This window comes from Amblyomma americanum, chromosome 1 (assembly GCF_052857255.1).
Source record: "Amblyomma americanum isolate KBUSLIRL-KWMA chromosome 1, ASM5285725v1, whole genome shotgun sequence".
NCBI lineage: Eukaryota > Metazoa > Arthropoda > Arachnida > Ixodida > Ixodidae > Amblyomma > Amblyomma americanum.
The window spans coordinates 437,808,469-437,821,676 of NC_135497.1; the positions used below are offsets into that span (position 1 = coordinate 437,808,469).

The 13,208-nt window shown below is 44.7% G+C and overlaps 1 non-coding gene across 1 annotated transcript; it reads left to right on the forward strand.

Annotated features, from left to right (window-relative positions):
* Positions 1–2,238: 2,238 nt before the first annotated feature.
* On the forward strand, positions 2,239–2,320 carry TRNAS-GCU (transfer RNA serine (anticodon GCU)). Its single transcript has one exon. It is a non-coding gene; the product is annotated as a tRNA-Ser (tRNA).
* The last annotated feature ends 10,888 nt before the right edge of the window (positions 2,321–13,208 follow it).

Genomic DNA, 13,208 nt, shown 5'->3' on the forward strand with positions numbered 1-13,208 from the left:
ACCGTAAACTAGACAGGTATGATGGGGCAATAAAAGCTGGAGAAAAGCGAAGATATTTCGAGCCGCTACATGGCGGCGTGATGGCGCCTTTCACTTGAAGGATCTGTGTTACTGCAGGCTCCAGTCGCACGTGAATGCTGTTTGCAGTTACTAAGCCGCCGCGGTGGCTGAGTGGTTATGGCGCTCGGCTGCCGGCCCGAAAGACGCGGGTTCGATCCCGGCCGCGGCAGGCGAAATTCTAGAGGCCCGTGTGCTGTGCGATGTCAGTGCACGTAAAAGAACCCCAGGTGGTCTAAATTTCCGGAGCCCTTCACTACGGCGTCCCTCATAGCCTGAGTCGCTTTGGGACGTTAAATCCCCCATAAACCATAAAGCTGTTTGCAGTTACTGAACCGCAAGACAGGAAACACCCGAGGGTTGTGCGCGGGTTTGCTGAAATACACCTGCACTTGCTGAAATACATCACTGCAGCGACGTCTTAGTGTTGTGGCTTTATACACCAGACTCTAAAAAAGATCCGCAGGTAGCTGAAACTGAAGCGTAGCTTTCCAATACAGCGTAACTCATTGCCCAGCTATGACATGTAAAAGTCTCCAAAAGGCAATTAATTTGATGTGCTCAATCATTCTGAGCGGATGGACATAGTTTCGAAAGCTTCATCACAGACACATAGCTGCCTAAAGGCGCACTGTTGGAACGACTCAAGGGGAAACTAGTTCCCTTCTGTCGATATTACAGGCATGGTGGGCATTCAGGCATTATGAGCCCCTGATCATAATTATTTGATGAGTGGGCAAACTGGACACTAATGAAGCGTTCACAAATATTATGAGGGAATAGAAAAAGAAAAGTAAAATTAAGGGTGACAGCACAAAGGTGTGCATTGCCCCATTTCCTATTTCTAGTTCAATAACTGTAGTCAAAATGCAGGCAGTCATCCTTTACTGGCTTTCATGCTCGCCATTCTCGGTTTAGCCTCGCATATGACAATACCCGTGTCGTGCAGAAAGCATTCACAGTAAAGAATGGGATGACATAGTGGTTCTTGTACACATGTACTGTGCACATGCACTTAGTCTTCTGCAGGACCTAGCATGGCTGTGCAGAGGGTCAGATGTGCTGCTGACCTGAAGGATGCGGGTTCAGTACAAGCTGATTAGGTGGCAAAATCTCGACGGAGGTGAATTATAAATGCCCATGCATCCATGTATCTAATTGGCGCCAAAGGATGCCAAGAGGGCAAGATCAATCACATTGCAAGACAAGTATTTGGGCTAGTTAGTTCGAATTCTCTGACATAATTTGAGAATGAAAAGTTCAGGGGAGCACTTAAGTCACCTTGCGTGCATCAAGGCGAAAGCCTTTGTGTCGTCCTGTTGAGCTCTGTAGCGCAACACGATCGCCTCACGCTTCTCGAGTTTCTCTAATTAGTTTCGGTTCCAAGTTACGACATATTACGCCTTCATAATGTCCGGAGTGTTCGTTATATTCGGTTTGAAGTTACGACATATGCCATCTAAAACACCTTCTTTTCGCCGGACGAGGTGGCCGAGTGGTCGCTTGTTATGTCACAAACCAGAGTCAATAGAACACGTCTTTATTGATTGCTGGGATGCGCTGCTCTTTTGGGACGTGCTCTCGCGTACAATAAAGACTTATCCTTGACGCCGTATGGGATACGATTCCTGGACGTTGAGTCGGATCTTTATAAATACGATATATTTAATTAAGGACATGCTCTCGCGTACAATAAAGAAAGACTTATTCTTGACGCCGTATGGGATACGATTCCTGGACGTTGAGTCGGATCTTTATAAATACGATATATATAATTAAGGACATGCTCTCGCGTACAATAAAGAAAGACTTATTCTTGACGCCGTATGGGATACGATTCCTGGACGTTGAGTCGGATCTTTATAAATACGATATAATTTCCCTTCTTGACCTGCACAGCATTTGGCGAAGCAGGATGGCTGTACGACACTGCGATGAAGATACGCGGTCTGTCCGAGAATACTTCAAAGAAAACATTTTTAAGTTGTGTGAAGTGTACAAGGAGCTATGTTTTGGAGATGAAGTTATCGAATTGATGGGAGAGTTGTGTTCTTTGAAACAGTTTTGATTTTCTCACGTGAGTGAAACGCATGTCCGCTCTTGATGTTTTGAGAGTGCAGCGCAGAACATGTTTGTGATCTTTTGTAAACTGTCGAAACAGGCAATAAAGTAATAAAAAGAGACGTGGTGGCCGAGTGGTTAAGGCGATGGACTGCTAATCCATTGGGCTCTGCCCGCGTGGGTTCGAATCCCATCCTCGTCGGAATTTTTTTTTTTATTGACTGGTGGAGCGGACACTTCTTGTACACGTTTCCTGCGGACAGGTCTTGCGCACACTGATGTGGCCAGAAAGACTTTCGCCTTGAAATACATGGCACAGTGGCTTTGGCGTTTGGCCACTGATCCCAAGGTTGGTGAGTCAATCATCGCTGCGGTAGCAGTATTTTGATGGAGGCAAAATACAAAAACGAAAGTGTGCTGGCGACGTTAAAACTCACATTAAAGAACCCCAGACTGTCTAGCTTAATCTGGACCCATTCACTACGGCGTCCCTCATAGCCCTTATATCATTTCAGGAGGCTAAACCCCACAACATAAAAACGTAAAAAATTACATTCACAAGCGAGGCCACGTTACGCGGATGTAATGGAAGCATCTATCCTTGTGTACTGTATCCCTGTGATTTTTTTTAATATGCTGCACTTGTGTCCTCCGAAATGTCCCTCACAGCAAAGTTGTTGCTTCATAATTTTACAAACGACGTGCCACCATCGCTACTACTGTTCTGCAGGAATTTTGCACTTTACTGTAGCATACCACTACCGTAATTTGATCAGCATATTTCACTAATTTAAGGGAAGCTAACCTGACCTCAGGAGGACAATGAAAATACTCACTTATTCTAATCGGGGCATTATGTTTGTGATGGCTGCACAAATGATCGTTATGTCAGTTGCATGCTTCACAAATGTGATTGGCATTCTGTCTCTCAGTATATGAAACACCTTCATGCATCCAACTGCAAGTCCCACATGTATCCGCACATTTGGTTACAATGACTGTGTCCTAGTATGGGTCAGCCCAGCACTTCGAAATAAAGCTGATTGAGCCGCATGACGTAATTTCCACCAGAAATTTGATAGTGTTTGATTCTTTGTAGTGATAATACGTTTGGGATCGTGACGAAAAGCCCAGAGGTCTCTGGATTATACACTCAGTGCAATCAATTATTGGAATGCAATCTGGGTACTTTCTCTACATCAACACAGGCATACTTCTTTTCGCATCTTCCCTTGATGGCCACACAATAAAGCGCTTAAGCTCTGCTGACAATAATGAGATGTTCTTGGCCATCACTCTGCCGACTGTTGTTTCGGACAGGAAAAACCTAAAGGCAAGGTCAGCATTCAGCAGTGCCAGATGTAGCATGGCACAGCAACTGGCACGTCACGTGACAGTAGGTCAACTAACACACTGCTGTGTTAAAGCCTGGGCCGAGAAGGGAGCTGCTTGGTCAGAAGTTCCATTGTGTTGTCCACCGTTTACAGCAGTTTTCAGGACTTTATTGCCCCTCTGCAGCCTGTCATTTTCTTTCTCCAGCATCTTGATTTCCACCTCCAACATGGCATACTGTTTCTCTGATAAAAGAAAAGTTGGTTCAGTTTACTCAAGAGACTTCAATGAAAGAACTCGGAAAGGTCGTTTACACACTGCAGATGTATCATGGCACGGAAACAACTGGCACGGCACGTGAACCTTAAAGAAATGGTCTATAGAGAGTCGATAGAGTTCTTATAGACTATTGCCTTCCAATAGATGTTTATTTTGTCTATTCATAGTCTATAGACTGTCTATAGACAAAACTTTAATAAAAGTGTATGCCCATAAATCTATAGATTGTCTATAGACTGTCTATAGGATCTGTATTGCCTATAGACCGTTCTCTAAGGTGTGTCTATGAGAGGTCACCTACATCAAATGGTAATCAGCAATGTGAAAGCCTTGTGAAAATTGGATTTCTTGTTATGCACGTCATAGCACCTCACACCTGAAGTTAGAAGTTAGGTGCAAGGAGGGAAAACTTGACCAACGCTATTATTGCTCAAATAAAACCGGCTAAATGAACGTACAGGGTAGGTAAAAAGATTTCCAGGACACAGGACCTGCCTTTTTTTTTACAAGCGTGCCACAAATCACAGGTTTCGAAAGGAGGAATGGAATGTTGGAGAGATTTAGAAGGAGGGCAGACCAGTTTTGCTCAGCAGCCGAAGCAGCAACTTGGCAAGGCCAGGCATCGACAATATATATCTCAACCATATAAGCATCATCACGCATCCAATGTAAAATGTATCCATGTCCCCAAACACTGCTGTATTTCCACAAAAAATTAAGAAAGCTAAGGTAATACCAGCTTTTAAAAACGGAGACAGCTAACTACTCTCCGCCTACCGGCCCACATGATTGTCACCATTTCGTAAGAGAATGTGAGAAAATTATTCCAAACATTTTATAACTACCTGAATACATTTAACATCATCTGCCCACAGAGTCTGGGTTTTGCTTTCTCTTGTTAATACGGGCCATTTAAAGAAATCTACAAAAGATGGGCTCTACGCTTCTTCAGTTTTTCATCAGGGAGTAATTATTTTTTTTATACGTCTTTATTTCTGCATAAAATAGGCCTAGCCTTGCGGCAGAAATCATTAGCATCTGCCCAAGCGCAGCCATACGGTCACAAAGGAAAGCTATACAGTCTCTAAAGAAACTCCTTTATCAGTTTTCGTTGATCTAATTGGGAGCATGGCACTATTTATCTCAATATTCTTTTTGCTAAGCATGAGGAAGATAAAATCTGTGGAACGCTTCTTACGCTTCTAAAACGGCGTTTACGTGAAAGGAGTCAGGTTGTCTATCTCCTGTGTTTCTTTTTTTTCTCATCCGCAAACTGTTAATAACGGAGTTCCTCGAAGATCCATCTTTTATCTAATATAGATAATAAGGACAGACTTAACTTCCTTTTTTTCCTATGGCGTATTGATACGTGAGCGAGACTGCCATTCTAGCTCTGGTACATGTCATCTCTCGTTTCTGAACTAAGTTCTAGCCTATCAGCGTCCTCGAATGCTAAAACAAGAGCACACTTTGTATTAGCGCATCTCAAACAGCGTTCGCATTATTCACGTCTATTCAACTAAAACAAGCCACCATTTCACTTGTCACTATTTCCGAACCAAACTATTTCACCATGTGACTTTCAAGTTTCTGGGTCTTTAACCCAATAGCCATCTAAGTATCATTACCAAATTGCCAACACAAGCGAGAAAATGGCACCTGGAGTTTTACTCTTTCTTCAAGCGCGTGCATACTTTATTCTTACTACATTATTGTCACTGTACAGCTAATTTGTTCACATTGAAATCGTTTACGCTATCACATGTCAGGGTAACACTTACATACACCTCTATTGAGTTCAGGTCATGCAGATTAAAGCCGCAAGAATTATCACATCCAGCTCACGCAGTGCCGGTGCCACATCTCTACTCCAAGCAAATAGCTTCGCAATTGCAGATCTCTTAAGCACAATTGTGAAATTTTCCTATTCAGGCTCATCAATAATCTATTGCCACTTGTCGCATTCTTATTGACAAGCCTTAACAATTCCTGTCCGCTTTCAGTAATTTATTTATTTATTTATTATTTAGTATAGATACCTCAAGGGCCCTTGAGGGCTTTTCATGAGGGGTGGGCTAACAACCTGGTGTTTAATAGAACATAGTTTCGATGGCTTTCTTGAAATGGTCCGAGTTTGTAAGAAGGATGGTACTGGTGGGAAGACTGTTCCAGTCACGCGCTGTTTGGATGAAGAAGGAATGAATATGGGTCACGGTGCGAGCAGGAGGTGGGTAAACGGCCTTGTGGTGGCTTGTGCGGGCTGAAGAACGATGAGCAGGTTGGATAGGACAGTTGTGAGTAAAGTTATGATCTATTTTGTGATACAAGCATAGCCTTGCAACAATACGGCGTTGCTTGAGGTTAGGTAGGCATGCATTATTTTTCAGGGAGGTAACACTGGTGGAGTATAAGTAGTTTGAGTAGATGAATCTAACGGCGCGATTTTGCGCAAGTTCAAAACAGTGGGTTAGGTTAAGTTGAGCGGGGTCCCAGATGGCTGATGCGTACTCGGTGCGTACTCTTATGCCAAAACTACGAAGTACTCCAAGCAGACCGTCCATTTCACTTGCATATTATTAAGGCGAAAGCCTTTTAAATCCGTCCGGCGTCCGTTACATCCAGCAACTCGAGAAGAAAAAAAAATGTGCATGATGGGATTCGAACCACCATACTTCCGTTCCGCAACCGAGCGTGCCAACAACTATGGTACTTCCTGCCAGCGCATATATCTCTCCTTGTATAGGACGCCGGAGAGTGCAGAAAGGCGTCGAACCAGACGGACACCTCCCAAACGCCCTCCAGTGTCTCCAGAATTTAAGATTCACTAACAGTTGTGTACTTAATTAACATCTTAACCACACATCAGTGGCACAAGAAGAACCCCGCGCTAAAGGCTTTCGCCTCACCGGAATTGAGGCAAAGTGCCCCTCTGAGTTTTTAATTGAACGCCCTAACTAAGGTCATTAAAGATTTATGTGCATTATCTCGTTTTAATAAAGGACATCACCTAAAGTCCACTACTTAACGATGCGCACAATTAACTATGCTTAGGTCCTCTGATTGATTACTATCATCGTTTTTTATATTGTTCTTGGGCTTTTTAGCATCTTTGTTTATGTGCTCAAGCTTTATTCTTGTGCATTTATATATCTATTAGGTTGAAGTTTTTGTATATAATATACTTGCTTGCTGTTGCTTGATCCTTGCTAGTTAATGTGTTGGGCGGGATCCTACTTGATTCTTTTCGTCGTTTTCTGCGCAGCAGGCCTGTTTACAGTAGTCGTCTATGGCGCATTTTTGGTATGCAACTTTTCGCAATCGCCATAAAAATGTCTAATAAAGTTCTCATTCTGAACATACCTGTCAGTGTCGAGCGTTCGCTCCACTGTGCAAGATTGCTTTGAGAAATGTTGCAATCTTTAAACTCATGGGAACGGATAAATGTTATTATCGACTCATTTCCTTGATTAGCAGCATAGCTTTTAGATTATCGCGTACATTATGTGCTCTAAGCACAACCAACTCAAGCCTGCCAGACTCTTTCTTGTTTTTGCAGGAACACTTGGATGCCGATCTCCGTCTGCATTCCTTCCTCTTTCACAGTAGACAGGCACGAACGGCTAAAAAACGTGCCCTGTTATTACAGCCGGTTTTCGTCCGGAAAAATACCTTTCACAGCTGCGAGAGCTTTTTGCGCGTTGTTAAACGACATGTCTAGAAAGTACGTAGAGTTATTTTGTTCATGGATGACGATTCTGTATGTTCATACCTTATAGATCCAGTTACACGGAATACCCTCGAATTGGAAAAAAAGAAAATATTGGACATTCGCTTTTTTTATGCAACGTTCATTACCAGAAAAGAAAAGAGTGCAGAAACTGAACAGAACGCAGTTGGCTCGTATTAAGCCTGAATTTCAGTCTTGAGACTGGCATTGGTCAGCAATCGCTGCTTAAACATTACTTAGTATTTTGTTCCACGCAGTCTGAAATAGCTGCGGTAATCTTTGCAAGCCGAAAAGGGCACACTGGTTTTTGGCCAGTGTCGGCTGCCGGCAGGGCAAATACATTTTTGAGACAGACTGGATTACTGCACCCTGATTTTCTGCCACGTAAATAACAACCGGCGCACCGGTTTAATGAAGTTTTCTGCTGTAAAGCAGAGTAGAAACTTGAGTAAGCAATGTTAGCGTAATGTGTGCAAAAATTTGAAATAAAATATGCGCTAAGCTCAGATCTTTAAAGCAAGCATTGCAAATAGCGCACGAAAGAAATTTCGAAAGATCAAGTGCTCACACGGACAGAATCTGTATTTTTTCTTTACCCTCAAGTCGAAGCAATAATTTTTAAATGGTAAATACTGGGAATATTTTAATAAGCTTGCGAACTCAGTTGCATATACAAGGAACGGAAGTTAATTATGTTGTCATTGTTTGTATCTTTAATTATTCGGAACGCGAAAATTGTAAGCAATAATAGGACACATTATTTATTACATTAGAGCGTTGAAGATTTGTCAAATAAACGCTTTAGATTTGGTTACACTCAGTAAATGAATATTGCACCTTTTCATTCTTCGCTGCAGAATTTGAATTCCCATCCTGCTTTGGATTAGGCGCCGTCCATCGAGACCGTAGCCTTTAAGCTTCTCAGCTGGTGCAAAAAGGTGCTGTTCAGCCCCAGAAACAACGTGACTGGCGAGTATGTTACTTCTCATTGTTCGGCGCTGAATTTAACAGCACAAAAGTATGGGCCAAGACCTCTGTGCCTGTAGGCCATAGGATGTACCGAAGTACCGAAGCAGAGCATTAAGGGCAGCACTCGTTATTTATCCCGTCACGCGGTGTGATTTATTGTGAACACTTATCGTTAAGAGTAAAAAATAAAACACCGGACCGGCCTGAACCGCGAATGCAACTGTTGTTCCTCGCAAAACGAACGTAGATTTGGCCCCAAGTGCGGAGTGCGCAAGTGACTGAATGCCATACTGACTGGACTGGGGGCACTGTAGATGTTCCATCTCGAAACGGGCCTTGCTCCATCCTCGGTAAAGACACCAGTAGGCTGTTCAAACTTGGGATTTAAGGGTTTTTTTACGAACTATGGGCAGCTGAAAAAAGGCATTCTTACAGGCTTAGTTTAGCGACCATGCGGACACAAAGCAAGAGGATAACTGTCGCTGTCGATCTCCTAATTAGCACAAATCAAGTCAAACTTCTCACTCACTGCAGTTCGCGTGTATGTTTGTACTGGAAACTTGCAGGCGGTCGTACTGCTAGACTACTAGATTTCGCAGGATTCTGGTTCTAAGGCCGTGTTAAGAGATATTCACCAAGAAATTTTCCAACTCACTCTTTGCAATTACGCATGCATGGCGGTAAGGATCGGCGCAAAACTCATCTGGGTGTAACATACTGTGGCGCATGGCGTTTCACATGCCAAACACCTTAAAGCAGTACATAGAGCTGTCCCTCTGTTCCTCTTTTACCTTCGGCTCGCGAAATCGAAGTAACGTCTTAAGAAACGGCTACGTCACAGGAGAAGAATTTTCGGGTTCATCGTCGCCGCCTTATAGCCTAAACAGCGAGGACTCACTTGCAAATTTCGAAGCAAAGATCTACAAACACGAACGCGCTATGACAACTATATCAAATAGGTTGGTCTAGAAATACGACCGCCTTGTTTGGAATTTAAACATGCACGCCAAGTACACTGATTAAATGATTCAATAAATTACTGTAGTTTGTTTGGAGATTGACAAGGGCAACAATCCTCTCACTTGGTGTGGTTTATGCGGATTTAACGTCCCAAAGCGATTCAGGCCATGAGGGACGCCGTAGTGAAAGGCCCCAGAAATTTCGACCACCTGGGGTTCTTTAACGTGCACTGACATCGCACAACACACGGGCCTCTGGAATTTCGCCGCCATCGAAATTCGGCCGCCGTGGCCGGGATCGGTCACCAGCCGAGCACCACAACCGCTGAGCCACCGCGGCGGCGTTCCTCTCGCTTGGTATCCGCGTAGTCGTATAACCTGCGTCTAAAGACAGAGTTCGTGTACTTCACATCGCTTACTTTTTTTTATGTAACTTCGAAAACCCTGTTTATGGTGGTCGCAAAAATTTCGTGAAGGAAACCGCATGGTGCTCTCCGATAACCAAGCGCGCTACTCAGCCACGTGTTCTAGATAGCGCACTTCCTTATTGGATGAGCGCACACGCTGTACTCGCCGCGTATAGCGTGCGCGTCGATGACTTCGCATGCCAGTTGATGCATTTTTTTTTTACCAGAATGATGATATCGTGCAGTAGAAGGCTGCATTCGCACTGCCGACCGAACAGGTGTCCTGCGTTCACCCCCTCAACTGAGGACGCGTTTTCAGGGGCAGTTTCATTCATGCATCGCCCCTTTTGCTGTATTGTGATGGGTGTATCCTCTATACAACACCACCAGCACACTGCGCTTACCGATTACAGATGTTTGTGGCGTTTTGCACAGTTGGCTTTGCATTGCCTGTCGTTATTTACACGCCGTCGACCAGCCCGAAATCATGGCCTCTCAGAGCACAGCGCGGATAAACGTAGCCTGCTTCTCGGAGTTTCTTAGCAACTGCCCCGCTGCATTCGAGGTTTTCCATGAAGACATGTAGTATATTCAGGAAATGTCGCCAGCTCCGAGGAGGGAAACCATCTCTCATATAAGGCCGACCGCGTCCGAAGGAAGCTGTTCGTCTTCATCACGGAATCGGGCATCCTCCGCATGATCTGAAGTTTGGGGCACTCCCCTAACCCAAACCATTAGGTCAACGATCCAACCCTTCTAATAAAGCTTTATCATCATCGCTATGCAAGGCCGCTGTGTATGTCCTTCGTATGTTGGTCAGCAACACTGTGTGATTTCTTCTTGGGAGGGTTCCACGTGAAGATGAAATATAGTCTGTGTGGCGGACGGATCCTGCCCGTCTTCAGGTAAGTGGATGACTGCGTGATGCTCGGCAGCGTACAAGTATCCTAAGGAAACAATTACCAACGACCATCCTAAAGGATTTACGAATGCTAAGGTTAGCGTAGGCAATCACAAGGAAGATGCATACACAGCGCTTTTGTTCGTAGCGTCTTTAGTGCGAGCGTTGGTAATCTTAGTTTGACGATGGGTTCATTGTTGACTATTAAAGGACAAGAATACATCTTAATGGGTTTGACCGCTGCGTTTATGGGCTCTGTGTCGTTTCCGCTTATTTCTTCCTGATTGCGCCACCTTTGTGGCCAGGCAAACGCGGGCTTATATGTCCGTAATCGCTTTTACACTGCACTGCATGCTCACGTTGTCGACGTTGGATTTGGTTTGGAGAGTGAAGTCCTCTGGTGCGACGCCGACAACGAGTTGCTTGTGCTTCATGACATCGACCTTGAAGGCGCCAGCGAGGACGACTGGAGAAACGCGATCGAAAGCAGCGAGAGAGCATTTGATGAATTGCATGATGCTGAGAGGCATTTCGAGGTGTTTGGCGGTGTCTCGCTGCGACCGCGCGCCCCACACGACGACGACGATGGTAGCACGAGGCGCGAGGCATGCGCTTGTGCTCTCTTGTGCAGGTGACATTCACACTCTTTATCGAACCCTGCAAAATTACCACAATGTTCTTGACAACTGGTTAGGAAGAATTCATCTGTCCCTTAATGTGAAGAAATGCGCAGTTAGTATTTCCAGTTTCTGTTCCTGTAAATATCTCCCTGCTCTATAGAAATAGCATAATACCTCAAGTTCAGACGGTGAAGTATCTCGGAGTAATATACGACTCTACTCTTTCCTGGAGGCCACACATTGAGCAACTTTCTGCAAAAGGAGTTCGGACCATTGGTATCCTGCGTAGGCTTTGTAGTGCTAGCTCAGGCATGAGAAGGCATACACTTCTGATGATTTGTGAAATGTACTTCCGCCCAATTTTGGAGTTCGGGTGTGTTTTATTCTCGGGAGCTCCTGCCTATAAACTTCGCCCTCTTGTGCTGTTGGAGCGTGAGGCGTTGCGCCTTTGTCTTGGGCTTCCAAAATATGTCGCCAATGCTGTTCTGCACCTTGAGGCGCGAATGCCATCGTTATCAGCTAGGTTTCGCCTTTTAACAGTTCAAACATTTTTAACATTGTGCGACTCTCCTCTTCACGCTTCCAGTATAATATTTCTTAGTCAACCTTCCGCCTTTTTTAGTGCTGCCCGGTCTCGTTTTCATACCCCGCAGATATGTTACGTGCAGTCCCTCCTTGATCCCATAAATATTCATTTCACAGATGTCCGCCAATTGTATAACAACTCATCATCTGTCCAGATTGAATTTGATGACATTTTCCCATCGAATGCCAAGCTGCAGCCCTTCCCGCTTCTTCAGGGTCTCTTGCAGGACCACCTAAGGTCCTTTCCCTCTCATGTTCTTATTGCTACCGATGCCTCGCAGGATCACGAGAAGGCAGGTGTGGGAATTTTTACGCCTTCACTGGATTGGTCTTTTTCTCTCCGTCTTCCTGACTTCACTCCCATTTTTCTGCCTGAATTATTAGCAGTAACCTTAGCCTTACGAAAATTAGAAACTACCGTTTCCCAGGTTGTGGTTATGACAGACTCTCTGTCCATTTGCTCTTCCTTATCCTCACCCACTGAGTCTCGGGCATTACGCCACTTTAAGTTCCTGATTCCGCTCCATCTAAATTCGGTAAGGTTGCTTTGGGTACCAGGTCACATTGGTTTTCACTTAAATGAGGTTGCAGATTCCTTAGCAAGAGCCTCTCTCTGCGGCCCAATTGTTGCTGTCCTACCAACGTGTGCATATACAGCTGCGGTGAGGTTTCGCAGCTACACAATATTTCAGGAATTTGCTGCCTCGACTCTTACATCATCTCCCGAATATCAGCATCTTCTGCATCCTTGGAGTAGCAAAGACTGGCGCTCACGCAGACTAGAGGTCTCTTTCACGCGCTTGCGTTGCCGGGTTCCCCTTCTAAATTTCTACCATCACAGATCTGGCCTGGCGGCTTCCCCACTGTGCCCTTTTTGTGCCGAACCTGAGACAATAGATCATTTCCTGCTGCTCTGCCGCCGCTTCTCTCATTTGAGGAAGCGTCTTTTGCAAATTCCATTTCATCAACTGGGCTTGCCTGTGTCCTCCATGGTTGTTCTTTCCATTGGCGCTTCTTTGCTTGGACGAAGCGACAGGAGTGTGCGCTCTGCTGTTCAAAATTTTCTTCAAGAAACGCAGCGCCTCCCATTCTAATTTCTTCTTCCCGCTCTCAGTCAGTACGACATTGGATCATTACAGGCATTGTGTACTATTCTGCACATTAAGCCATTGTCCCGCCTTCGATCTCCAAGTTAACAGGACCCCTGTCCTTCTGTCTTCCAATCTATCAGGCTACATCCTATTACCACTCCTTTTCCCGTCAAAACTTTCCTGTATCCAGCAATTAACCGCCTGTGTCTTGGCCACTCCC